Source organism: Ornithorhynchus anatinus, chromosome 9, assembly GCF_004115215.2.
Source record: "Ornithorhynchus anatinus isolate Pmale09 chromosome 9, mOrnAna1.pri.v4, whole genome shotgun sequence".
Lineage (NCBI taxonomy): Eukaryota > Metazoa > Chordata > Mammalia > Monotremata > Ornithorhynchidae > Ornithorhynchus > Ornithorhynchus anatinus.
In genome coordinates this window covers 49,604,880-49,630,011 of record NC_041736.1, presented here as the reverse complement: position 1 = coordinate 49,630,011, position 25,132 = coordinate 49,604,880, and the positions used below count along the sequence as shown (strand labels likewise).

General features: G+C 41.7%; 1 long non-coding RNA gene across 1 annotated transcript; it reads left to right on the top strand.

Annotated features, from left to right (window-relative positions):
• The first annotated feature begins 3,505 nt into the window (after positions 1-3,505).
• LOC114814252 lies at positions 3,506-9,994 on the top strand. Its single transcript, XR_003762015.2, has 2 exons — positions 3,506-3,641; positions 9,803-9,994. It is a non-coding gene; the product is annotated as an uncharacterized LOC114814252 (long non-coding RNA).
• Positions 9,995-25,132: the final 15,138 nt, after the last annotated feature.

Sequence of the window (25,132 nt, the reverse complement as noted above, 5' to 3'; positions counted from 1 at the left end):
ATTTATTGATTAAAATTTCAGTAAATAACAGAGAAAACCAGCACTCCGTAGAGATAACTAGAATTTTGCAACCCATGGAAGTCATTTAACCTCAGTCATTAACCTCAGTTTACTCATCAATACCACAGCATTGAAAACGTTTGATCTCTCTCAGAGGGATACAATACGAGTTAAGCACAAATATGTGCTAGGAATCTTTTTTTAATCACCTCATATTTTCCTCTCTATTTTTGCAAGGATTTTTGTGCATACGCTGCAGTTTCTTAGACCTAGTTAAAGAAAAAGGAAATGAATCGACATCTATTCATGAAAAGAGATACTCATTCAATTTAATTGAAAGTTAATAAAAAATTAAATACTGTGTTTGCTTAAATGTCTATTAAAATGCACTAGATTTATATGGGTCTTTTAGAAATTAATACTGCAGTAGTTTGCCTAAATATGGAAATTTGGGAATTCGCTTTAACAAATGTCAGCAGTTGCAGAGAACATGTAAGGAAATTTATGCTTACACTTCATTTTCCTCAGAGCCTTTATTGCAGTAGATCTAATATCTGCACACTGTAAAAACTTACTCTTAAGGCTAATACAAAATTACCAAGTTTTATAATAAAACCTTCATGTAGATTTCAGTTATGGCAAGGAACCCAAATTAGCCCTGCACAGTTTTGCTAATTATGCTAGAATAATGCTCCTCTTTAGTTAGTTCATAAATCAAGTTCAAAGTATAAAATGCTTTACCAGGTGACTTATTTTCACTTGGTCTTCTGAGAGTCCAAAGAACCTCTGAAAAAGACCCAACTACGCATTGATCCTGAAGACTAAAAACAACCAACTTTTGTATTTAAAAAATCAAAAGTGTTACACTTTTCATTTTAGGAGTATTTTAAAACACGTATCTGATGTTCCTACACTGAGCCAATTTCAATATAGCAAATATTCAGATTAACAAATGTTAAAAAAAGCTTTCCCTGATGATTGGTAAAGACAAGAATTTAATCATCGTGATTTTTTTTAAGAGCTTATTCTGTGTCAAGCGCTGTATTAAACGCTGGGGTAGATACAAGATAAGCAGGTCACACGTGGGGCTCACAATCTGAGTAGGAGGGAGAACAGGCAATGAATCCCCATTTGTCATACGAGGGAAACGTGGCCCAGACAAGCTGTGACTTGTCTAGAGTCACGCGGCCAACGTGGGGTGGGACCAGGATTTGAACCCAATTCCTCTGCTTCCCAGGGCTGTGTTCTTTCCGCTAGGCCAGGCTGCTTTGAGTTTACCTCGATTGCATTTAAACTACTACTCAGGGATTTAATAATGTTGGTATTTGTTAAGCGCTTACTATGTGCAGAGCACTGTTCTAAGCGCTGGGGTAAACACAGGGGAATCAGGTTGTCCCACGTGGGGCTCACAGTCTTAATCCCCATTTTACAGATGAGGGAACTGAGGCACAGAGAAGTTAAGTGACTCGCCCACAGTCACACAGCTGACAAGTGGCAGAGCGGGGATTCGAACTCATGAGCCCTGACTCCAAAGCCCGTGCTCTTTCCACTGCGCTATGCTGCTTCTCAGCAGGGATTTGGTGAAAGGCAATTGCAAACATTAGAATTTGACCAGCATCAACACCTATACTTATGAATAGCATTAAGTGAGCACCTAGTTGGTACAAGGAATATAAGGCAGTTTTCCAAGAACTCTACAAGATCTTTAGCGAATGCACTTAGGACCTCAGGTTTATATTTCATCTGACAACAGCCCATTATCCCTAATGCTCGGCTTAGGCCCTGATCACTTCATTCAGTAACCAGGTTGAATACACGATTTTGGCACATCTTCAACTAAACTCTGTCACTGGAGAAGAGCAGAGGTCAGAGGTCAGATTCCTGGAGACCAGTGGCTGGAGACTAAATACTTGAATACTATCCTGTAAAGAGGAAGAGAACTGTCTGACCAAGGAGATTTAGTTTTGGCATTGAGCCTTTCAATCCCCTCCACTGCCTCCATTTAGCCAGGGTAGCACTTTATTTAATACAGTTCAAGCGCAATAAAAGGCAGCTCACTCTTCCACTCATCTTCAGATACGTCAGTGGATAAATCGATCGGTAGTATTTACGGAAAGCCTACTGTGTGCACACCACTGTACTGAGCACTGCAGAGAGTGATGTAGTCCCCTATTGAGCCCAGTGGACAAACCTCGGTCCCGAGATTTTAAGACTCAGGAGTTGATTTAAGTGATATTAGCTCACTCAGTTCCATCCCTGCAATCTCAGAGAACACCAAGCAAATATATGTCTAGTCTATAAATTTCCTCTAGTAATAATAATAATAATAATGCTAGTCTGCAAGATCCTTTTTTATGGTATTTGTTAAGCACTTGCTATGTGCCAGGCACTGTACTAAGCGCTGGGGTAGATGAGCCACATAGGACTCATACTTTTAATCCCCATTTTACAGATGCGGGAACTGAGGCACAGAGAAGTGAAGTGACTTGACAAGATCACACAGCAGACAAGTGGCAGAGCCAGGATTAGAACCCAGGTCCTTCTGGCTCCCAGGCCATGCTCTATCCACTAGGCCACACTGCTCCTCACAGGCAGGAATCGTCTGTACCTACTCTTCCGTGATGTACTCTCCCAAACACTTAACTGTCGGCACTCAATAAATACCAACTGATTGACTGATGGACGAACAGGGAAATGAGCACGTTGTGAAGCACACATGATTGTATTTTATATGTAGGACACATTTACCGGCCCAAGTTACCACAGCCTAGTGCTGATGCTCTGCCACTGAACTTTAACCCAACAGGCAGTTGCCTTGGTAACGTCTGTGATCTATGCTGCCATGTTAGCCAGCTATTAATTAAGATAATACCGGGCCTCTCCACATGACAGTAATTCTTCACAACAAAACCTTCCACCACAGACGGCCTGTCCTGCGGGCATCCCCTATTTTCAGAGGTGGGTTTAGAAGCCAGATCTACTGATTCTCCAAACCGGGCCCTTCCGCTGAACCAAAAAAAGAGCTACTTGGCTCTCAAGTACAATAGAAATAAAACACACAACCCCTGTTCTTAAGGAGCTCTGAAACATTTTCCTTAACCTAGACCCCCTATAGACCTGCATTAAAACAAGTTTTATTTTACTACATGCAGGATTGGTTCAAAAAGCAGCGTGGTTTAATGGACAGAGCATGGGCCGGGGAGTCGGAAGGACGTGGGTTCTAATCCCGACTCTGCCACCTGTCTGCTGTGTGATCTTGGGCAAGTCATTTTACTTCTCTGGGCCTCAGTTACCTCATCTGTAAAATGGAGATTGCATGTGAGCCCCATGTGGGACAGGGTCCATTTCCAACCTGATTAACTTGTATCTCCCCCAGCACTTAAAACAGTGCTTGATATATAGTAAGCACTTAACAAGTACTACTGTTATTATTATTATCAGTTTTGATCCAAGTGAGATATCCACTTGGTCTCTTCAATTAGAACTATTTATGCCTTTCAGAGCAGGCCCACTGAAAAGGTAGGTCTCTGTGGGCATAACTTTTGACTACCGCCCAATGTCTACAGTCCAAAAGAATTATGAAGATAAAGTCAGCACATCCAGCTGAGGTGTTCTCAGGCCTACTCACAGAGTCGGGTCAGGTGAGTTCTTATCACCAAAGCAGTTGTCGGAAATCAGTGTTTTTCCCAGCGACTCCTGAGGTTCCCTATTAAGAGTCTGAAGAAAACTGGAAATAGTTGCCATGATTCCCACTGTCCAAAGTATGGGATGAGTCAGTCATCCCTGGAGGCTAATAGAAGAATGAACTCCAACAACCATATCACCCCAAGCAACTCCTAAGCAAAGACAATATCAATAGAGCTAGAAATCTTGAGTAATTCTTGGTTTGACTGGAGTTTTCGCCTCAGCATTGCAGTTCAAGGTCCATCAGAGCTACGTATTCCACTGTGGATCCCATCAGGAAGATGAGAAAAATATCATTCAAAATCACACTCACTAGCATTACCTAGTGCTGCCTCCAAGCCATGAGTTTCATAGTGGCAGGTGAACGTCACTATGGAATTTTTTCATCTGGCTACCTCATTAATAATAATAACTGATTATGGCATCTTTTAGGTGCTTTGAAAAAAATAGTATTTGTTAATGCTTACTATGTGGCAGGCCTTGTACAATGCGCTAGGGTGGATACAAGCTAATCAGGTTGGACACAGTCCATGTCCCACATAGGGTCAAAGTCTTAATCTCCATTTTTCAGCTGAGGTGACTGAGGCACAGAGAAGTTAAGTGGGTCCCACATTGACCTTTTTGGCTAAACACACACTCAGAGGCCAATTTCACCGACAATAATGTTTTTTGAAAACAAAGGACAGCTGTTTTATATACACAATCTTAATTTTCCTTCAAAAACCTTTTGATCCAAATCCCATCTATAAACACGTGGCTAAATTTGTGATTTCTATCAAGATCCGTACTATAGATTTAGGTATATAACTTGTGTTGCACACAGGTCTCAAGACACTTTTGCAGCTTTAAATTAAGTTGTGAGCCGTATAACATGGAACCCATATACTTACCCTCAAATGAGAAATATTTGCTTTAAAATCACAGTCAGCCTATAATTACCTAGGGGTGCCTCCAAGGCATGGGTTTCAGTTTAGAATATAATTAATTCTCTGTGTGTTGTAACTGGGCCTTACTCACAGGAAATCCTAATTTAAAATAATCTTTAAAAAACAGGGCTTTCAGTCCATAATGTCAACTACTCTTCGAAATTACTTTGACTGTCATATAAACCTTAATAGTGCATTTACGCTTTGAACAAAATTTAAATCTGTGCAACATTTTGTGCAATTCATTTCTTCAAGTCAACATGGAAAAATATAACCAATAGAAAGAATGTTTGGTAGAATAGGTATGTACATTACATAATGCAGAATGAATATCCAGCAGAAATGCCACACTTGCTTTTTATTATTCTAGATTTAGTATAATAAACAGAGTGGACTATTTGAAAGGTGATTTCTAAGAGTAAGATGTAAAATTTTAAAGTGTGTTTTTCTCATTTTAGCCTAATTGTACTGTTATTATTATGAAATTGCATAAGATCAGAGCTCAAAAATATGCTGTAGATATTCATTCATTCATTCATTCATTCAATCAAGCGCTTACTATGTGCAGAGCACTGTACAAATTTACTCTAATCTAGAACAATTCTAATCAAGAACATGAGCATATTTCTACATAGGGAAGGAGGATGGGTCAGAGTTTAACAAAGGGTCAGCTCCTGTTCAGTTTCAAGTTTATATTCTGAAAGTCAGTGGAACTGGAGTAGGGAAAACCCAGATTGAAGAGGTTAGGGGAGGAAGGAAGGAAAAGCAATGAAGGACCCACAAAACAATTTAAAAAAAAGAAAATCAACCCTTGGAATTTGCTCCTAAAATGGTAAAATGGAAAAGGAATCTCAATTAGAACCTCTTAGGACCATATCTTCTACCCATTGAATATCTTCCTTCTCCTCTACCTCAACCTTCTTCAGAAAGAATGAAAGAAACAGCATTTGGAAGAAATAAAGGCATATCATGTATTGTGTATATTTTAAGAGGCCTTTTCCACATCATTATCTGCCTATTTACCACTCCCTTTTAATAGAAACCATCATTCGTTAGAGAAAAAAATTAAAGTGATTTTTAACCATGTTTTTTATTGCTTTCATTTAAAAATGCAGTCGCTACGTTAGTCAAATTACTGAATAACATTGTATTTACTTCCCAAGATACACATTACTGTATTCTCTTCTGTGCGTACATTTAAAAATGGCCCTTTCCACACAGTCTATTTTTAAGTGTTAGCTAAACACCAGTAACGTCACTGCAGAGGGTACAGTATTGTTCTGGTTAGCATTAAATCTGAATTCAGCCTTACAGGCAGCCCTTAAAACCCCAGACTTCTGAGTTTTCCATTTTTTTTTAAATTTTTAAATAGCGGCTGCCCCAGTTTTGAAGTTGTCCTCAATGTTATGCCGCAAAAAGAAGCTGTTAAATGTTATAGAAATCACTCCTAAATAGAATTATGCAGTATTATAAAACTGTTCTTCAAAAGGAATGCTCTCCTTGGCCTGGTGAAACAATAAAAAATGCCAACCCTTTATTTCATATGCTCATTTAAATTTGACAAGGCATTGATATTCAAATTAAAAAATCCCCCCCCCCATTCCATAAACTGCAGATTTCACTCCTAAGTGGCTTGATTGAGACCCAGATTTGGATTGCCTGAAAAGAGTTTTCCATCCCGTGGGATACTATCTTTCAACAAACATGAACATCAGGAATAAGCAAGCCCCATCCTTTATCGGATGGTTGTGTTACACTATTTGCTCATTATTTTCTTTGTTCAGGGGCTCTCCATGCCCTAGGAAATTATCCATAAAATTCAGGTCCCCAAGTACGTTTTGCCCTCATTTATACCACCATCTGAGCCAGCAAAAAGAATGCTTGCCTAAAATATTTGGACAACTAATGCCAAGTACTTTGAAGTCTGACTTTTCTGGCTATCACTAGAGTAGAACAGGTTTATGGTGGGTCTGAATAGGAGAAGCATGCTTTTTGAAGCAAGTTTATATATATATAAAACTCGATTTGGGGCCTAAGTCTGCCAGATGGGACAAACCTAACAATGAGCGCATCTTGGTCTCAGGATTTTCCAGTCACCCAGCTTTTTCCCCCTCCACCTGACTGCCATCTGAGAGCAACCTTGGATGACTAAACTCCGGTGCAGTAAGTTGCCAAATGGATATCCAAAGGTATTATTGATGCCTGCTTACCTGTTTTGGTGTCTGTCTCCCTCATTCTGGACTGTAAACCTGGTGTGGGCAGGGACTGTCTCTCTTTATTGCTGAATCGTACTTTCCAAGTGCTTAGTACAGTGCTCTGCACACAGTAAGTGCTCAATAAATACCATTGAATAATAATAATAATGTTGGTATTTGTTAAGCGCTTACTGTGTGCCGAGCACTGTTCTAAGCGCTGGGGTAGACACAGGGGAATCAGGTTGTCCCACGTGGGGCTCACAGTCTTAATCCCCATTTTACAGATGAGGGAACTGAGGCACCGAGAAGTTAAATGACTTGCCCAAAGTCACACAGCTGACAAGTGGCAGAGCTGGAGTTCGAACCCATGACCTCTGACTCCAAAGCCCGTGCTCTTTCCAGTGAGCCACGCTATTCACGAGGACATCAATCAATCAGTGGTATTTATTATGCTCTTAATGGGTGTAGAACACTGAACTAAGCACTTGGGAGAGTACAGTACAACAGAGTTGGCAGATGTAACCCCCTGCCCCCAAGGAGGTTACAGGCTAGAGGGGGAAACAGGCATTAATATGAATAATTAATAGGTACATACATAGGTGCTGTGGGGCTGAGTGTGAGGCAAATACTAAGTGCCCAAAGGGCCCAGATCCAAGCGCATAGATGACTTTTCCATGATGCCCAAACTTTCTTGCCTGCACAGCCTCAACTAGAGTGGTAAAATCTGCCTAAGCAGGAAAAGGGCCATTCAATCAACCAATTAATCAAAAAGGTTCTTGGGATAGAAGAACACTGGGTTAAAAAATGGGAAACGATTGATCACAGCTGTTCAGATTGAGATCCTGAAATTGACCAGGATTCTCTTTTGTAAAAATGCTCCATCTTAGTCAAAAATTGGAAGACAGCACCGTTTTTATTTCTCGGTGGCTTGGCGGCCTTTTTCCTTACATTCCTTCCCTTTTATTGCCCTGGAGATTATTCCTACTGGACCCTTGTACCTAGTTTGGGTCACCCCATTTTAAAAAGCCTCCCAGTTGTTACTCAGCTCTTCCAGGGAGTCCAATGTTGCAGTACAATAGCCCAGGTGCTGCAAATAACTCTGAGTTCCCACCACCCTTGGCCTTGGAAACAGTTTTACAAACTCCAAGAATCCATATCAGGAATTCCAGGGAGCTAGCAGTGGCAACAACGGCATTGTAGATTTACCTTCTTTTCCTACTGCTGTTTGGCTCTTTACTGAACAGGTCTTTTCCAACTTTCTTCCCTGTTTTCTCACCTCCTCCTCTTCCCTCACCCTTGCAATTCTTAAGTCACTGGCCATACCCCATTACACTTTGAGCACTAGAAAATTTGGTAATTTAAGACTCGACTGGTACAGAACTATAGCTGAAACATGCTTTTAAAGGGAAAGGATTTATTTGCTATTTCTTCTTGTCCACCAGGGAGGTGTCACTTTCTCTGATTTTAAATTTTTGACAATTATTTTTTATTTTGCCTTTTTTGGGCTCAAGCTAGTTGTACATACTCCCAAGTCTTTCTAGCTTTTCTAGTCTTGCATTATGTCTCGAATTAGTCTTCAAAGACTTGGCCTTATTTCCACTTTTTGTAGCTCTTCCATTTGCCTTTCCTCTCCCTCATGGGTTTTTGGATTAACCAACGTGACCTCTTCCTAGCCTTCTATTTCATCTTCATTGATGTTAGTAGTCCATTTCCAAGGTGACGCTGCCCATGGTGAGAATGTATCTGTGAGTGGGATTGTCTTCGAGAGAGAATCTTTTGCATATGTGCCGACTTTGTTCACGAAAATATAGAAATCATTGTGCTTAGCCCCATGTGCTCAGATTTTGGTAAACTGGGATACCATTTCTTCTGGAGTGAAGCAGAGCTTGAAATAGTAAACTCTACCTTAAGAAAGCTGTAAATATATATATACAAATGTTACCTGACACCCCTGGCCCAAAACCCCCCCCATACTGTAGGTGTTCTATGGATTGAATAATTTTCTTTTTAAGATTAATTTGAATTTAAGCAGGTTTTAACCATTCTCTTAGTTATAATAATCATTCCAATTACCTACAAGTATGTGACAGGGAGTTCTTGCTCAGCCAAGAGAGGCGGTCTGGCTGAGAGGTAAATACTACTGAACTACAAGGTCTACTGTAGCTAGAAAGAAACCTGCCTTAGGGTAACAACGAGACAGTCAGAAGGGGACTGGCTCTTAGCTCCACATCCAAAGGGGTCATGGCCATTCCCCCAGATTTCAAGGAAATACAGTCCCTGAGGTCAGTCCAGCCCAGGCTGCCAAAGTACCTGCTGCCTGGGCAGCCACTTGGGGGTAATTGAGGAACTGTGTTATCTCATCTGGGTGTGTAGCTGGGGAACCCACTTATCTCTGCCGGGTGAGTTACCCAGGAAACTTTGTTATCTTGTCTAGGTTTGTAACTGGGGAACTGCTCTATTTGTTCCATAGTGTTATCTGGAGAGCTGGGTGCACACCCTCACCTAATAAACTCTCTATATCACTAGCTGGAGAGGGGGGCGGGGGGGCGTTGCAGGTAGAATATCTCCAGCATCACTTAGGGCCTCAGGTTTTCAGGTGGGAGCTTGTGCCATGAGCTGAGAGGAAACAGTAAAGGAGTCAAACCAACCCTTTCGGGTAGAGAGAGTGAGAACAAATGAGTTGCATTTATTTTGAAAATGTGTACATAGCTCCTTTGTTCCTAATCACTGTCTCCCCAGAGCTCATCCTCTAGACTGTAAGCTCATTGTGTGCAGGGAATGAGTCTGCTTATTGTTATTTGTACTCTCCGAAGTGCTCAGTACAGTGCTCTGCACATAGTAAGCACTCAGTAAATATGATCAACTGAATGAAAGGAGCTGGATACATTAGGAATGCGAGTTCGGAGGCTGCTTTCAGGAATCTGCAGTTTTCTATAAAGTATGTCACTGTCCTTTTAGCTTTCAGTGAGTTACAGTTTGTGCTTTTATTTAATGCAGGTCTTGAAGACATTCAGCTGGAAGATGTGTAAGGGAGGAATGGTGATGCCAGGGAGGCTGAAGACAGTTGTAACCAAGAAATGAGGACACTGCCCAGTGAACACACCCTCCAACTTGCTGAACAGATTATTATTGTCTTCTGAGTAATAAATATTGAAATAAACCAGATACCAGTGTTGGTAGCCTAAAACAGCAGAGATGGTGAATTTTTCTTAGAATATTGCCGACTTTCTCTCCTGTCCTTCCTGTCTTTCTCTCTACTTCACTCCTCATTTCCTCTCACATTACGAATTTCCCTCCCCTCTCCCATCTCAACACCACTCTCATAAAAAAAAAACCCTATTCCCTGAACTTTCTTCTACTGATATTGTCTCTGCGTACATCTTTGTGCATACTGAGAAAAAGGACTCAAATAAAGAAGAGTGGGAAAAATGGGAGGGGACTTTGCCTATGGTTTCTCAGCAGTGGAAAGTGGAAGCGTTGGGATGACCACGTGAAGCATCTCTAAAAGATCCATCTACAAGCTTGACTGACCATAAGCTCCCTTTGGGTCTGGTCGGAATACTAAACAGGGTGTGACTCTACTAATTGGTGATGGGACTGAGAATGGATATGGAAAGTGTTTCACATCTGACTAGCATGAAACAGAAAACTTTCTCAATGAGCCCCAAACATTTTACTAAAAAATAAATACATGGGTGTGACCCAATGATCGCCATGTCCCCACTTTTCTTCCCCCTTCTTATTTCTCCCCAAATTTTAACTCATCAACAACTTTTTACTACCTGTAGTTTTGTGGGAGGTCGTTTTGGAATACTCTTACTCAAGTGCTGACCCAGCCCGGCTTTTTAAAATCACACACCAGTAATGATAATAATAATAATAATAATAATAATAATAATGTGTTAAGTACTTGCTATTGTTTGCCAAACACTGTACTAATTGCTGGAGTAGGAACAGCGCAATTGGATCAGAAACTGTCACACAGCGTGAGACTCACAGTCTGAGGGAGAAAGATGAAGCGGATGAAACAGCATCATCAGAAGTGTGATGAGGTAGCTATGACCTGGGGAGAACTGAAAATAATCAGGAAAGGCCTTCTGGAGGAAATGAAGTTTCAGAAGGCCTTTGAAAATGGGCAGAACTGTGCTGTGACAGATTTGAATGGGGAAGGAGTTCCAGGAGTGGGGGGAAGATGTGGCTCAGTGGAAAGAGCCCGGGCCTGGGAGTCAGAAGTCATGGGTTCAAATCCTGTCTCTGCCGCTTGCCAGCTGTGTGACTTTGGGCAAGTCACTTCTCTGTGCCTCAGTTACCTCATCTGTAAAATGGCGATTAAAACTATGAGCCCCACGTGGGACAACCTGATCACCTTGTATCCCCCAGCGTTTAGAACAGTGCTTTACACATAGTAAGCACTTAACAAATACCACCATTTGAGAAGTGGCACAGTGTAGTGGATAGAGCACGGAGCTGGGAGTCAGGAGGTCATGGGTTCTAATTCCGGCTCCACCACTTGTCTGCTGTGTGACTTGGGGCAAGTCGCTTCACTTCTCTGGGCCTCAGTTATCTCATCTGTCAAATGAGGATTGAGACTGTGAGCTCCACATGGGACAGGGACTGTGTCCAACCCGATCTGCTTGTATCCACCCCAGCGCTTAGTACGGTGCCTGGCACATAGTTAAGCGCTTAACAAATACCAACATTATTATTATTATTATGAGCTAGAGGTAGGTGGCAAGGAAAGGTGAGAACAAGTTGTGAAGTGCTTCAAGCACTTAGTACGATGCTCTGTACACAGTAAGAGCTCAATAGATATGATTGAATGAATGAGTGAGTAGCTTAGCTTTAGATAAATGAATAGTGCAAGCTGGGGTATAATGGGAGAAGGGAGTGGAACAGTAAGAGAGATGATAGAGTGCCTTAAAGCCCATGGTCAGGAGGTTCTCCTTGATGCAGAGGGTAACCACTTGAGGTTTTTGAAAAGTGGGGAAGTATGTGCTTTAGAAAAATGACCCGGGCAGCAGAGTCAAAAGAGGAGAGATTGGAGGCAAGGAGGCAAGGAAGAGGCTGTTGCAGTAGTCAAGCTGGGATGTGACAAGGGCCTGGACCACCAGTGTGGTGGCCATTTGGTTGGAGGAAGAGGCAGATCCTGGCAATGTTATGAGAGAAAAACTGACAGGATTTGGTGACAGACTGAATAGGGACTTGGAAAAAAAGGGAAGAGTTGAGAATAATGCCACGATGCAAATCCGGAGAAAGGGAGGATGGTGGTGTTGTCAATAGTGATGGGAAAATCAGGTGTAGGAGAGGATTTGGGAGGGAAGATGAGAAGTTCAGTTTGGAACATATTGAGCTTGAGTTGCTTGCTGGTAGGACATGCGGGTAGAGATGTAGGAGAAAGTATGAGTAGAGAAGAGAGATAAGAGCTAGCTAAGTAGACTTGGGAATCATCCACCCAGATGTGGTAGAAGAAGTTCTGAAGCCAAAGAGTTTCCCAAGGGAGTAAGTGTAAAAAGAGAAAAGAAGGAAGTGAGAAGAGAAGGGTCCCAGAAAAGAGCCTGAGGGGACATTTTACAGCTAGCAGGTAGGAGGCAGAAGAAGAACTAGCTAGAGAGGTGTGCCAGGAGAGAACTATGTCAGTAGAGCCAACATTAAAGACTAAAAGTATATGATGAATAAATAAGGCACTTATTCTGCCTACAATTAAGGCATTATATACTTAAACCATTCTCCTAAGAGTTTCAAAGTATAATTGAATTATATGTCTATGAGCTCATGTTTTACCATGGTTGGGAAAGGCAATCTGACAATTCCATCCATTTCCACCTGTCTTCCCTTTTCATTTCATGCAATAGAATTAAATGTGCTTTAAACAAGAATTTTAGCTAAATGTGATCACTAATCCCCTCCCCCCCGCAAAAAAAATCCAACTATGAGTGAGCAGTAGAGGTTACCAAAAGCCCCAGAGAAAGGCAATCCTGAAGGGAATATACTGATTCTGTTAGCAAACCCCCATTCTTCCCACCATCCTTGAGTTTTATCCCTCTCACACCTCCAGTTATCTGTTGCCCGCAGAGCTCTCTATGAAATCAAAGACTGCTCTGTGTGTGTGGGAGAGAGATGAGACTCAAAATCTGCTTTATATGAAAGTATATATTCAAGAGTCTAATGAGTCTCAAAAAATACCTCACATATGAAATGTGGGCGAGTTTGTGTTACTTATAAGACCCTTGACTTTTGTATTCCTTAACCCTGTTGGATTAAATTGCTGGTCTGAGTGTTGAGTTTGCAGAGGTTTTATTTTCTCATTTAATTCCCTTGAAATAAAACATAATCCACATACTCTTATAAAGAAGGAGCAAAATAGGAAAAGAACGGAGGGGGCGTGGAAGGAATAAAAGCCTTCTGCAGCTATCCACCTCCACAGAGAAGCAGCAGCATGAAACCAGAGTTTCAGAACTATCAAGCAAGGCAAGTGTTTATTTACAAGTCATAGAAACAGCTATGTAACTGTAGAAGTTATGGAAATCTTATGAGAGCCTATATTTTTCTAAAATGGCCAAGAGGTTTTTCTTCAGTTTAAGATTAGGCCCATGGAAAGTTTCCACTGTATTTTTTAAATTGCTGCAAACCCAAATTTACCAAACGAACCAAAAAACAAACCAAACCACTTGGGGAGGGTTGCCAGCTAGCCTTCAGCTTCCATAAGAGTAGAGCAAGAGGAAAAGGTTTGAGGGATTAAGGTTAGATAGCAGGAATTACCTCCTGACATGCAGACAGTTACCATTTCATTTTTCTCCGAATCAATAGGTAAGATTTCCCTTTAAATCTAACCTTTTTTTTAAACCAGGATCTCTGAGGAAGAGGTATCCAAGATTCTCTAAAGGACATGTCTAAATTCCACATCTCCATTCTCTCATTGCTTAGTACAGTGTTCTGCACACAGTACATGCTTACTAAATACATTTACTACTATAATAGTCCAGGATGGTTTCAGTATGTCTGGGCTAACTAGGTAGTCCAACGAGAGAAGCAGCATGGCTTAGAGGCAAGAGCATGGACTTGAGAGTCAGAGGACAAGGATTCTAATCTCGGCTCTGCCACTTGTCTGCTGTGTGACCTTGGGCAAGACACTTAACTTCTCTCTGCTTCAGCTACCTCATCTGTAAAATGGGGATTAAGACCGTGAGCCCCACGTGGGACAACCTGATTACCCTGTATCTACCCTATTGCTTAGAACAGTGCTTGGTGCATGGTAAGCACTTAAATATCGTAATAATTATTATTATTAGGTAATCTGACTCAGAGTTTCCCAAGAATCTGTAAGCCCTCTCATTTCATAATGTACTTAAAGTAAAAAATAATTTTTTCTCATCGGTAACCTACTAAAAATCAGCAACCAAAGCAGAAAAAATAGCAAAATTCAGCCCTCAGAGGAAAATATGCTGAAATTCCCATTCAAACTTAGAAGATCCAGTATGTACTTTTAGCATCACTGTGGCAAACTTTATCATAAGTGCTCTCTAATTCTCTAGTTTATCTGGAGACCAAGACCTACATATGAAATATTTCAGAGTGAAAGTGGAAAGTCTTTCTTGGAAACAGCTCTAAGAAACATCCTTAGAGAAATCTGGACCTGTATTGTAGCCCTAGATGGAGGAATAGGCTTATAGAAATGGCCTTCTCTCTAAGACATAAATCTTAGTTAAAAATAAAGAAAAAAATATTAAGGAACCTTCAGGAGAAGGTGTTTGACATCATTTCTTGACTTAGGCCCTGTGTGTGTTTCAGAATCCAAGTGATCTCCTGAAACCCAGCTCAAATCTTAAACTGGCTAAATCAATCTGGGCAAGAACAAGTCCTGAGATCTGAAAGTTGATTAGACTGTGGTGTTGTGTTTGCTTTCATACCTAAGGTGTCCTCCAACAGGTGAGTGTCACATGGTATTCAACTTCCTGGCTAATAATCCATGAGCACCAGAGGCTGAGAAATATGTTTATCACCAGGCAGGAGAAAACACTGGGTTCAAACCCTCAGTGGGGCAGCTCTCAGTGCTTTCTAGTGGTGCCAAACCCCCGTGGAAAGGAGTCTCTAAACTCAAGCACATTACCCAGAAGGTTTGCGATCCCTGGGGTCGGTCCATTCCTTAATCAACATTAGGTCTGGGATTCTGGCTCATGAGATCCTTCAGGGAGAGTGTGAAATGGTTCAAATCACATTGTTTATCTGTCCACATTTGGGAAGGAAATCAGACCACATCTGTCCATCAGGCAATGATTCAGGAAAATTGAAGGCATCTTAAATATGACAATTATGTGGTATATAAAAATGTCACAGTTGTTTTTTTTTACCAAGAGTCTGGTAACGTCTGGAGGTGCCTGAGTAATACTGGATGAAAATTGAATCAAACTAGCTTGACGTAGGCCACGGTAATCTAGAACAAAGAATAACAGACCTGGGTTCTGATTCCAGCTCTAGCACTTACCTGTTGTGTGACCTTGGACAAGTCACTTATCTCCTCTATGCCTCAGTTTCCTCTTCTGTATAATGGGGGTTAAATACCTGTTCTACCTCCTCCTTATACTATGGGCTCGATGAGGGTCAGGGATTGTTTCTGATCTGATTATATTGTATTGAGCACAGTTCTTGGCACATAGAAAGTGCTGAGAAAATGCCATGATGATTATTATTATATTTACAAACAACAAACCTGTACTGTGCTTGGGTGTGAAAGAGACACAGGCCTAGAGATGGATATAGACGTGGGAAGAGAATCAGACACAGAAGGGGAAGAATAGACACAGACGCTCTGGTAGATATACAGACGGACATGTTTGGGAGAGACAGATACAGAAAGATGTAGAGTATTAGGAGATAGAGTCACGCAGGAGGAAAGATAACCAGAGGACAAGAAACACTGAGACATGGAGTCTCAATAACGTTACTCTTCTTAGCAACCTGGTGTCTCAGTCTCTGCCAACGCGGTTGTCGGAATCTGAAAGCAGGAAGCTCATTGGGTGATTCCAGGATTGACCACCATTCCGATCACTCTAGGTTCTGCTTGGGAATCACCCGCAGGCCAATGAGAGTGAACAAATCTTTAGGTAGAGATGTCCCCTGCAACACACACTTGTACTGAACTCATGTGAAATGTCACATTTTTCTAAGATGCTAAAATGCCCCAGAGCAGGTTAAGATCCGGGGCAGCATGTTGTGGCAGAAAGGACCATAGCCCAGTTCTCTGTCCAGCCAAGTTGAAGGCTGCAGCTGAGGGAAACTACCATTAACCAGAGACAAAGTAGAGTAAGGATGGTGATCTCAGAGCCAAGCTCTCTGCGGGGGCAGGGATCGAGCATGTGTGTCTGTCCTCTGCAGGATCGGGGAAGGGGCCTAAGGACAAAAGGGAGATTTTCTTGGCTAGCTAAGAACAATAGCCCCATTGCCAGATTTGCGGCATTTTCAGATTTTTGGCAGCATTTCAGATTTTCAACAGCAAAAGTATGCTGCCACACTGCCAACAACAGTTGGCAGCCTGGCCTAGTGGAAAGACTACGGGCCCAGGAGTCACGGGACCTGGGTTCTAATCCCAGTTCTGCCACTTACCTGCTTGGTGACTTTGGACTTCTCTAGGTTCAGTTTCCTCATCTGTAAACTGGGGATTAAATACTTGTTTTCCCTCCTTCTTACACTGTGAACCCTATGACGGATAGGGATGGTGTCCAACCTGATTATCTCATACCTAACCCCAGTGCTTAGTACAGTGTCCGGCTCATAATTACCACTTAACAAACACCACGGTTATTATTATTAGGGGATCCCTGGTGAGTTGTCCCTCGCAGCCTGTGATTCTTCCAGAAATATCTGTGGATGGAGGGGAGATGTCCAGGGCAGGAGACTGCAGCTTCCCAAAACTGGGGAGGGGGCTGGAAAAGGACTAAGTGACAAAGGGGAAAGAAAAGGCCAGAGGTTTGCATATCCCAACCAGTAGAAATCTCAGAAAGATGGGACACCCTACTTTTCTAGGTTGTATGAATGATGTGCTGGTTACTGCTTCCTGGCATGGGAGAGACAGGAAGACCAAGAGTAGTCAGTCAATCAATCATTGATATTTATTGAGTGCTTACTACGTGCAGAGTGCTGTACTAAGTGCTTGGGAGAATACAAAAAAGTTGGTGGACACTTTCCCCACCCACAAGAGAAGCAGTGTGTCTGTGTGGAGAGACCAGGGGCCTGGGGGTCGGGAGCATCCGAATTCTAATCCTGAATCTGCCAATTGGGTTGCTGTGTGACCTTGGGCACTTGTTTCTCTGTGCCTCAGTTTCCTCAACTGTAAAATGGGGACACCTCTTCTCTCTGCTACTTAGACTGGGAACCCCATGAGGGAGAGGGACTGTGTCCAACCTAATTAACTTGTACTTGTCCCAGCTCTTAGAACAGTGTTGGACATATAGTAAGAATTCAACAAATACCATAGAAAATAAACAAGTTTACAGTCTTGAGGATCAGCAGTAATAACTGCTTTGTGGTTCTACAGGTTGGAGTTCCATAATGGGTCAGCACCAATAATTTTTCCCATTGTTTGCTATGATTTGTCATTCTTGGTATATAGGTTTCTCATTCTCAATGACAGACAAATTGTTTTCCTTCACCTTTTTCCCCATCCTCCTATTTGCCCCTGGGTTTTACTGACATACTTATATTTTAGGTCATGGTTCCCTGCCCGAGTTTACTTGACTTTTTTTTAAATGGCAAGTCCAATAAACAGGCGTCTGGATGACTGGGATAGATTTGTTTCATGGAAGGAGGCAACTGATACAAGTTAATCATGGATTAACTTGGATTAACTCTGGTAGCCTGGGTGAGCCAGATGTGTTTACCTGTGAAGCTAATTGGGCCCAGCACTTTCAGGGGGCCCTTTAGCTCTCCCATGCAGCACTCTTCTCTCTCTCCCTTCCCCCATCTCCTCTACAGCTACTTTCCGAAGGCTAACAAGAGGTCTGGCAATATCAGAGAGGCTCACACCTACATGGAGGTAGAGGCCCGTAAGGGCTACAGGAAGGGGGAACGTGTTAGTCTGAGAAATCCACTCTAGCCTAGTAAAGGAGTTGAATTATCAGAGTTTTGCCCCATTCCCTCAGTGCTAGGAAGATCACATTGCTTGCTCATCCCAAAGTGAGTGGGACCAACCAAGCTCGGTATTTATCCAGGCTCGATAATAATAATAATAATGTTGGTGTTTGTTAAGCGCTTACTATGTGCAGAGCACTGTTCTAAGCACTGGGGTAGACATAGGGGAATCAGGTTGTCCCACATGGGGCTCACAGTCTTAATCCCCATTTTACAGATGAGGTAACTGAGGCCCAGAAAAGTTGAGTGACTTGCCCACAGTCACACAGCTGACAAGTGGCAGAGCTGGACTTCGAACTCATGACCTCTGACTCCAAAGCCCGTGCTCTTTCCACTTAGCCACGCTGTTTCGATGGCCATGCTCAGTACCGTTATCATCAATGCATGAGACAATTTGTAATTTCAGGTGCTGCTTGTTAAATACCTCATGTTATCATCCAGGTCAGTCATTCACTTGACTTCTTCCAAAAACTTTTCTCCATCTGGAGATGTGTTGCCACCTTCACTGAAGTGGTGCAGCTGGTAGAGTGTTGTCTTGTGTCAGAGCCAAGGGACTCAAGATCCAATCTTCAGGGTTCTCTTCTTGGCGCTGCAATTTCACTGCAATACACCCTAGGGGACAACACTTTGACTCACTGAGTCTCGGTTTCTCTTCTCTTATAAGGGGGGGGGCGGGCGGGAGGAGGGAGGTAATCATATTTACACCTCAAGGGCATGTGGTGAATTAATTAAGGTAGGAAAAAGACTCTAAGGTGATACTGTGAGTTATAGACCTTTCAATTTATGTGAAACTGGAAAATATCAATTCCTCTCTGTCCAAAATGTGAGACATGGTACCTTCAGATTTTAGATGTGAATGTGACTGTGCTGACTCTATCCCTGCTAATTATTTCCTTTAAAATATGGCTCCATTAATGCTCCAATATTCTTTAATTCCATTTCAGAACAGTAAGGCATCCTTTGCTGCAGCTTATTTTTGCAGTCAATGGCATTAATGTCTCCTTGACAGCCAGATCGAGGGAGTTTTAAAAAAGATATTTTAGGAATGCTTTGCCATCAGCTACTCCATTTTCAATGTCTTAGGGCTCTGGGGAAATTTTCAAATCCCTCTTTTGCCAGGTCCACACTCACACATTATTTGAATACTAGAAATGAAAATATTTGGGGGACAGAAAACCTGGATAAATGAAGTCAGAGTAAAGCTTTTTGCCTAGATGCTTGGCAAAAGCATTGATTGTGGTAGCAATAATGGTATTGATTGAGTGTCCAGTTGACCACCAGTTTTTGGCCCTCGGCATGTCCTGGCCACATCCCTTGTGAACTGTGTGGGAAGAAGAATGGCACCTGCTCAGAACAACTATGTTTGAGAGAAGCATCAGGCACAATTCTTTATATGCATTTAACCCCATGTCCCAGAGCTGATAGCACCCCCGTGGAGGTGAAAATCAAGCTAATGACCTGGGTGAGAGGTCTGGAAAAGGATTTGCTAATAACCACCAGAAAAAAAGACATCAGATTTAACTTTGTGTAGCTTGATGAAGAACATCCATAATTAACCTAATAAACAATACTTTCCTCAGGCCTAGTCTTTGGAATATGAAAGAGAAGTGTGGGTCAGTGGAAAGAGCCCGGGCTTGGGAGTCAGAAGTCATGGGTTCTAATTCCGACTCTCCCACTTGTCAGCTGTGTGACTTTGGGCAAGTCCCTTCATTTTTCTGTGCCTCAGTTCCCTAATCTGTAAAATGGGGATGAAGACTGTGAGCCCCACTTGGGACAACCTGATCACCTTGTATCCCCCCAGCACTTAGAACAGTGCTTTGCACATAGTAAGTACTTAATTACCATTATCATCATTATTATTATTAAGGAGGTAAAATATCCAAAGTAATGGGTGATCATCTATACTTGCCCAAAACTTAGTACAAGGCTCTGCATCTAGTAGGCACTAAATAAGAATACTCAACCTCAACTTTAAAGTACCTTAGTGTATTTTTCTGGTAATTTTTGGATCTACTGCTGGTCCCTAAACAGAACAGTTTTTATAGAGTCAGTCATTCAGGCAAAATGAAGTGTCACTAGCTTTAGGGCAGATTATAACTTACATCTGTCACAGTATTAACCTTTACAAATAGGACCCAAAAAATGTCATGCCCAAAGTCAGTAAGAGGTTGATGAAAAGGAAAAAAAAATTACCTTTTTAGGGAATGATGAATTCTTGTCATCATCCTCTCACTGACTTTGGACATGGAGTCTTTGGTTTGTGATGAGAAATTTAAAAAGAAATCCCCCTATTTGGGCAGGTGACAGTTTAGTACTTTGAAATCTCTTACATTTCTTTATTTCAAAATAAACAATTACCTGGTGATTTGCAGTTTCAATTTTTCACATTACATCAGTTGGCCTGTTTTATATGATCCCCCGAGTCATATATTACATTACTCCAGAGGTAACTGTAAGTTGATGTTTGTTATTTTGAATGTTTAAACAAGTAGAGAATAAATCTATTGTTTTTGAGAGTTATTAAAATAATAATTTCAGAAGGATAAAAAAAGCCTTTACCTCCATGTTCATCACATCATTTCCCATTCTAATTCAAGTAAAGAATTAATAGATGCTTGCAAATCACTTTGTATAGAGTAAGTGTGGGTCTAAATAAAGGTTAACCACTCAATGCTAACCCTTTTTCTAATAGCTCTAGGATTACAGTTATTAAAATGTTCTGACATGGTCTTAGCCCACTTGAATCATTCCCACCAAAGGACTTAATTTCTACATTCCTTCTAGGTCTTGAGAATAATGAAAGATAGTTGCACATGGGAACAAAGAAAATTGGAGCATCAAGTCAGCTTTCCCCAGCTTCCCCTTCTCCCCTGGGACCCATTAACATTGTACAAACAAGGCCAGGTCCTGCTTACGTTTATCTGGCTCCAGATCCCAGCCTCTCAGGTGAGAGAAACCAACTCTCTAGAGTTAGCTGTCTTGTCTGGAACTAGTTTGGGTTTCATGTTTTGTTTAAAAGTTTTCCCTTTGTATTTGTTTCTCTTTCACATTATGCCTGAGGAAATTTAATATTTTTAAGTTTTAAATTATCCTGACTGCATCTCAGGAGTTGTTATTTTCCAGTAGGGCACCTGAAAATAAATTGATCACATAAACCGAATTTGAAAGAAACCCAACCCTGCCAACACCGCTGGAATGTTCTACCCAGATCACTCCCTTTTAGAGGTGGAAATGCAGATTGGGATGGAGGATCCAGAGGGGAAGAGGAGAAGCGGTAGGGAAGTAATGAGCAAGAGTTTGAGAGGGTGGGAATGGGGAGAAGGAGGAGTGAGGGATGGTGGTGGGAGAGGGCCCAGGATTTATTGAGCACCAACTGGGTTCAGAGCTTTCCCCTAGGCCCTGTGGGGTGTTTCAAAGAAAGAATTAGGAGTGTGCATTCTAATGAGAGAGGAGGTAGAGCAAAGACAAAGCACAAGTATTCAAATAAACATAAAACACAAGTCCCAGAAGAGTAACTACATAACAAAGACCCATAAGGAAACAAAGACAGAGAGGACTTTCTTTTCAGATGTCAAAGATAGGACCAAACATTGCCTTGCTATTCATTCATTCGATCATATTTATTGAGCACTTACTCTGTGCAGAGCACCGGAATAAGCGCTTGGGAGAGTATAGTACAACAACAATAAGCAGACACATTCCCTGCCCACATTGAGCTTACAATCTACATTTTAAGTCCTAAGTGTCATGAAAGTACGAATATCCTAGTACCACTTAGGAAAAGAGAGCTAAATACTCTGGTATTGTTAAATTCATGCTTGGGCAAATTTTAGGAGTATATACTAAACTCCTGTTACCGATAATGGGAGGTAACTGTGTACTCGTAGAAGATATTATGCCCTCTAGATCTGAAGGTAGACCATGGGGACCAAAAATCTCCCCAGCCAATAAAGGCTGGGAACAGTACAGTCTAAAATTTATTCCCTGCTGGCTTGACATCATTGAATTTGGAAGAGCATACGTAAGTTTATTCAGGGGTAGCAGAGGCAGAGTTGACTTGAAAAAATGAAAGATACCAACTCAGTATTTTAACTGTTACAGAAGTGTCCTATCTACTGTCCCATTAGATCAAGCTCCAGTCTCAATTCCCTGCTAGGGAGGAGACTTGGAAGATTAATTCTAGTTGGCTTCTAGAAATTGATCATCTGCAGAATATTTTTCTCCAGTAAATCAGGTTACTAAAATCAAACTGTACCTTTCCTCTGGAAGCAGGAAATAAGATCTGGTAGGTTGAAACATGGTAACACCAAAGACAGAAGCACTAGTGCTCACCCAGGGAGTAGAGTTGTTTTTGGGAAATCGTTTGTTTTCCTGAATCTTGTCCAGGCAACAGAAAATGAGTCTCATTTATAAAGATGTGACCCCAGGGGAGTTCACAGCTGTTACCCTTCCCTCTCCCACTCCACCCAAAGATCTCTCTAGAGCTGTGGCAGTAGGCTGGAAGAGAACCAAGCCTGTTCTGAGACCATGAAATTTGGAATGAAGTTGGTTAACAGCAGAGATCATTACATGGGGTCCATTTTAAATATATTCACTTCATCAATTCCAATGGATTCATTTAGTTCTTATTTTCCTGGTATTGTGGACTTCAGTAAAAACTATAAATGGCGAAGGCCAGTTCATCCCAAAGGAACAGACCACATATTTTAACAGGATGTAATGTCTTGAAGTTCACAGGAAAGGTTCATTTTTCAACTGCGATTGCTCTAGAATGAGCCTAGAATCCTTTGCTAAAATGTGGTGAGAAGGAAAAGAAAACTACCTTTTTCTGGAGGGTGGTGGGCCACCATTTTGGAGCTAGCAGATGAGAGATTCTCTATTAAAAGACTGAAGTAGATAAAAGAGTTCTCATTTATCCTGGTTTTAATATTTCCCCAGGAAACGATACCATTGTAGCCAATGCCTGAGTTGTAAACACATAAGGCAAGTGAAAAAAAATACTAGAAATGGAAAATTAGTTAGGGATTTCAGGGTTTGGAAACCTGGAAAATAGTTCCAGATACCCCTTTGCATCAGCTGAGGACATTTTTGTCTCAGGAGTGAAATAGAGGAAAAAAGATGTTTTTGGATAAATCTTCCAAAACCTCTTCTCTGTAGGCAGGCACCTGGCTCTTTTCCCCACAGTTCACCAAAGAAAGAGAAACATCAATCAGCCAATCATACTTATTGTATTATGTATTATACATACTGTATACATACATACATATTGTATTATGTGCAGAGCACTGCACTAAGCACTTGAGAGAGTACAGTATAACAGTTGATAGACACATTCCTTATCCGCAAGGAAACAGAACTAAGAAGTTGATTAATTCCTCACCATCTTCCTGAATCCTACCTTAGCTGGGAGAAAATGCCTTGTCAGAAAGATCTAGAGAAGACTTCAGGAGTAAAGAAATTCACCAACTGGGTTGGAACGGCCCTGAGTGGAATGAGGTTCCTCCTTAATAGAGAAGCAGAGTGGTCAATTAGAAACACCAGGACCTAGGACTCAGAGGATCTGGGTTCTAATCTCAGCTCTGCCACTTGGCTGCTGTATGACCTTACTTTCCTTATCAAGTTTAAGTTGAATTTAACTCTCTTAGTTTTTTTTTTTATTTTAATTCTTTCCTCCTTTACTTAGTATGCTAGACTATAAGCTTTTTTTTAATGGTATTTGTTAAGTACTTACCATGTACTTAACAGCCATGAGAAGCAGCATGGTGAAGTAGATAGAGCACGGGCCTGGGAGTCAGAAGGTCACGGGCTCTAATCCTGGCTCCGCCACTTGTCTGTTGTGGGACCTTGGTCAAGTGACTTCATTTCTCTATGTCTCAGTTACCTCCACTGTAAAATGGAGATTGCGACTGTGAGCCCCAGGTGGGACAGGGACTGTGTCCAACTCCATTTGCTTGTATCCACCCCAGCGCTTAGTACAGTGTCTGGCACATAATGAGTGCTTCACGATTACCATCATCATCATTGTACTAAGGGCTAGGATATATAGAAGCCCTGGAATAGAGAGAGCTCTTTGTGAGCTCCCAACTCTGTTACAGTGTACTCTCCCAAGGACTTAGTACAGTGTTCTGTACATAGTGAGCACTCAATAAATACCATTTATTGAGTGATGGGTGGATTCTTTCCTGCCCTTTGCCCTCCCTCCATTCCCTTCTCACCCCTTTTACCAGATCCTTTCTTTCTCTTCTTGGATGGCTTTAGATTTCTGTGAAAATAAAAGCATCTATGTATTTGTTCTTAAGGTGCCTTAATGAGCCACCTAATCAAATATGAAAATTAGGGGTCACTTCTGGGGTAACCCAGAGGGCCAGACTTTCTTCCTTCTCTTAGTACCCTCTAGTGGTAGCTGAAAAGCTGTGTCCTTATCGTTGTACCTGTTCCCCAGTGCTGTGGAAAAAGCCTTAACCCCAAGGCTCTGTGTGGCCTACCAAATGAAAGCCCAATCTGTTTCTGAAGTCCTGGGCTGGCACAGAAGATAGTGATGTCTTTCCTCGAAATGGGTGGCCCACCTATAATGAGAAGAAAGCTGAGAAATTCCTGCTTACGTGACTATTAGAACGTTTCTTCATAAAACGGACTACCCACCACTCTAGACGAACAAGCTCTCTGAAGTTACTGTTCACAGGCAGGGAGCTAAGGGTAATCTGGCAGCTGGGAATTGCTGAAGTAAGTCACAGCGGAGCCCAGTGAGGCGTCATTTCACTGACAGGTGCTCTTGAAATAAACTCGGAGAAACAGCACCATGTTCTGTCACGCACAGGTTGGATTTATTTCCTCTTTTTAGGCAATTATAAAAAAAGGCCATATGTTTTTAATTAAATCAGGATTTCTGAGTGCTTTTTAGTAAGAATCTTCTGTACTCTAAAAAGGCTTCTCTTTGGATGTGCTCCAAATGTCTAATGACTTTCAGCCTATAAAAGCAGATAGCAAATCACTGCCTTCCTCTTTACATCTGGGGGGATCAAGGCACAGAAAGGTGAATCAACATGTCTAGAGTCTTCTTGTAAATCAGTGGCAGACTTAGCAAGAGAATCCAGGCCTCTTTAGTAGTCCTTGGGAGTGGAGCCCAAAACTCTGCTTCTTTTTACACCTTAAAGCAGGCATGGAACTAAAAAATAATAATAATAATTCCCAGACACCTGGCTA